The following is a 4345-nucleotide window of genomic DNA, read 5'->3' on the forward strand; positions in this document are numbered from 1 at the left end:
GAACCACAAAGAACTAAGAGAGAAATACCTCAATGCACAAGATGATAAGCCTATGGACACACAAAAATTTACTGTAACAAAAATCCTGAATGTGTAAAATGTGCAAAAAAATATTTAACAGCACTCTGTCTTCAAGAGGGTAGATTCGAAAAAGTCATATGTTTAAACTGCAACGGTAACCACCTAACAAATCTCAAAGGATGTCAGACGAGAAAAATACTACAACAAAAACAGTATCCTGCGCTGAGAAAAAAAATGATTGGAAAAACCTTTTTTGGACGATCCTTACGAAGAAACTTACTACAATAAACATAACATAAATGCCAACAGGGATAATACAACAATAGTTGAACTCAGCGAATCAAGAAGAAGCAACGCCGAAATAACTAAACGTTCACATATAAATACAAAAAACTTAAACACAAAGAAGATATTGGACATTAAAGAACTAATAAAACAATCTATTAAAAATACAGAAATCATTACCACAATGATAATAGAGCGAATTCTCTTTTAAAACAACAAACGCAACAAATTACCTCAATGCTACAATCATTAACAAAAACGCTACTTAATAACAAATAAATGATACACAAATAAAAATAGCGGTTTGGAACAGCAACGGATTACAACAACGAATTCAAGGAATCAAAGCAATCATATACACGCATGAATAGACATTCTACTCGTATCTGAAACTCATCTCACAGACAAAAACTATATGAATATTCCATACTACACAACGTATGACACAAAACATCCTTTAGGTAAAGGGAATGGTGGAACTGCTATAATTATTAAGAACGAGATATAACGTCATCTACACAGTAAAACAGACAATGATTACCATAAAGCCATCACAATTACATTAAAACACAGGGTAGTTTAATTAAACTCTCGGCTATCTATGCACCGCTAAAATTTAAAATTACAATCGACCAATGGAAAAACATTTCAAGGAACTAGGTAATAAATTTATAGAAGCTAGCGACTTTAACGCCGAACATCCAAATTGAGGATCAAAAACAACTTCAACAAGAGATAAAATTTTAAACTCCTACAAAACAAATGCAAACCTAGACATCCTCACGACAGGGAAACCCACATACTATACATCAGCTTCTAATAAAACTCCCGACCTAATTTACTTTAGAGTCCTAAAAGGCCTAAACCTAATTAAATTCAAAATCGAATCATCACTTGAACTCAGTTCTGACCATTCACCAATAATAATAACTTACAAGAACAAACCTATCCTATATAAAAAATCACCAACGTTGATCAATAGGTGCACAAATTGGATGATCTTTAAGAAAACTTTAGAATCCAAATTAAACTTTAACATTACGCTCAAGACCGCTTTACATATAGAAAATGCAGTTAACAAAAAAACAGATGCTATATAAGAAACAGCGTGGGCATCTACATCCCAAAATATTTTATCCAGAAAAACTCCGTCATATTCTATCATTATTTTTCATAAAATAAAAATAAAAAGGCAAGTTAAAGCTAAGTGGCAGAAAAATACAACAATGAGTAATAAGAGGGTACTAAACAAAGTAACTAAAGATGTTAAGCAGAGCATACGGGATTACAACAATGCAGAATTTGAAAGATACCTGACATCACTTTCACCTCACGAAGATACAAATTACTTTCTCTGGAAAACAAAAAACAGATTCAAAAGACCAGTAAAATCAATATCAGCAATACGAAATTTTGACGTCTCATGGGCGAAAAGCACAGAAAACAAGCGGAAACCTTCGCAACAAACCTATAAAACATATTCACAGCACAGAACTTTAATACCCAGACATACACTAAAACTAACGTAAATGACGTCGGTAGCAAAACACAATCTCTTGAAAACATTAATAGCACAACAGCCGAAGAAATTAGAATGCCAATATCGGAAATAAAAATAAAAAAGGCACCAAGTTACGATCTAATAAGTTAAAGAATACTAAAAGAACTACCACTTAAAGCAATTAGGATGCTCACAATAACATTTAATGCAGTATTACGAGTCTATTACTTTCCAAGTACTTAGAAACTCGCGAAAATTATAATGCTCCCTAAACCTAATAAAGATCCGCATGATGTAAATTCTTATAGACCGATATCGCTCTTACCATTACTATCGAAACTACTGGAAAAAATAATATGCAAAAGAATGAAACGAATAATTTCGGACAAAAACCTGATTCCTGACCATCAACTTTGATTTCGAAACAGCAATGCAAGTGTTCTTAGAATAAACTTCTACTATAAAAAATGTGAATGCGTAGTAAAGTTCATAATAATGCAATAGGCGTTAGTGAGAGCAGTGTATAAGAATATTTTTATGCCAAGCCATTGTTTTGAAAATTAAAAATTTTTAACCGTGTTTAAAATTTGTTGAAAAAAGTTTTGAAATCAGTGTAATTTTTTCTAGCAGTCTTTCAAATCATTTTTTAGCAATGTAAGTTTTATGGAAAATCAGTTGTTTTAAGAGAAAAGTGAATGCGTAGTAAAGTGCATATAATAAAAAAGTCGTTTGTGCGAGAAGAATAAAAGCATGTTTTTATGTAAAGCCATTGTTTTTAAAATTAAAAAGTTTTGACATTTTATTTAATATGTTGCAAAAAGTTTATAAATGTAAGTGTTATTTATGTTTGGGATTTATCAGATCATCTTTTAGTAATTGTAGTTTTTTTGAATATCATTTATATAGCAAGAAAAGTTATTGCGTATCAAAGCGCATAAAAATATAAAAGGTGTTATTACGAGCAAAATTTAATCATATACTTACGCATAGATTCAATTTTAAAAACCATAAAGTTTTACAGATGTATTATATGTTTAGAATAAAGTATAAACTCATAAGTGATTTCAATGTTATTTGTCTATCAGATCATCTTTTGGAAATGCAAGTTTTTTTTAGAAATAAAGAAGAATAAAAAAAAAACTGATGTGTGAACTTATGTACGCACGTAAGAAGTTATACTTCTTTGCCGTACCAAAACAAATATAACCTCAATAACCTCAAAAATAACTTCAAGAAAAAACTTTAAAGAAAAAAAAATAACTTAAAGAAAAAAAATAATAATTATTATATATATATAAGAAAGAATAAAAAAAAGAAAAAGAAAATATCAAATTATAGATATCAGTCCACACTAAATATAAGAGAAATATATCGAATTACTTCAAGTGTCAACAGCCATGGCGCGGTTACAGCATTATTCTCACTCGATCATTTAAGTAAAGCAGCGCTGAGTACGATTAATACTGTGATGGGTGACCCGCTTGATAAAAAAAGGGGAAGAAGAAAAGAAGACAACTTCATGCCGTATACTTCAAATCGCTTTGCCGCGCGTCGTAAATACCAAAAAACCTCATGGTGTCGTTTCTGGTGTCGTGTATTGAATGTGTTTGAGAAGAGTGCACAAATCATAGTGCAATTTGTTTTTGCGGTCTATTAGATCTTCTTTTAGGAATGCAAGTTTTTTGGGAAATCAGTTGTACTATAAGAAATGTGAATGTGTAGTTATCTGTACAATAATATAAAAGACCTTAATGCATGACGATAAAAAATCTTTTTATGCTAAGCTATTGTTTTGAAAATTAAAAAGTTTTAACAACGGTTTATTCAATATATTAAAAGAGTGTACAAATCTAAGTTTTATTTGTGCTTGAGATCTATTAGATCATCTTTTAACACTAGTAGTCTTTATGAAAATCAGTTGTATTATCAGAAAAGTGAATGCCTATCAAAGTGCAAATTATTATGTGAGGCTTTAGAGCTTACAGAGTATAAGCGTATTATTTATCAAAGCAATAGTATATTTCGATGAGGTAAAAAAAAGTCAATGTTTTGAAAAGTATAAAAATCAAATTTTTTTTTGTTAGCGGTCCATTATATAATCTTTTAGCAATGCAAATTGTTTTGAAAATTAAGTATATTACGAGAAAAGTGAATTCGTAGCAAAGTGCATAATAATATAAAAGGCGTTAAAGCGAGCAAATTATTAGTATGTTTTATTGCCAAGTAACAGTTTTTAAAATTAAAATCTTTTAACGGTGTAATAAATTTATTGAAAAAAGTATACAAATTTAAGCGCTATTTATTCTTAAGATCTATCAGATCATCTTTGAGCATTTCTAGTTTTTTTTAAAATCAAGTAGAATACAAGAAAAGTGAATGCGTTTTAAAGTGAATAATAATATAAAAGGTTATAGTGCTAGCAAAATTTTTTCTTTTATAACTCTATACATCTTTACAATTTGTCCGTAGTCATTTGATTAATTATTATATAAGCGAAAAAATAGCACTTAGACGTTTTCTCCAATAAGAAAGCGTCGA

The sequence above is a fragment of the Polistes fuscatus genome, unplaced genomic scaffold, assembly GCF_010416935.1.
Source record: "Polistes fuscatus isolate 324 unplaced genomic scaffold, CU_Pfus_HIC Scaffold9, whole genome shotgun sequence".
Classification (NCBI taxonomy): Eukaryota; Metazoa; Arthropoda; class Insecta; order Hymenoptera; family Vespidae; genus Polistes; species Polistes fuscatus.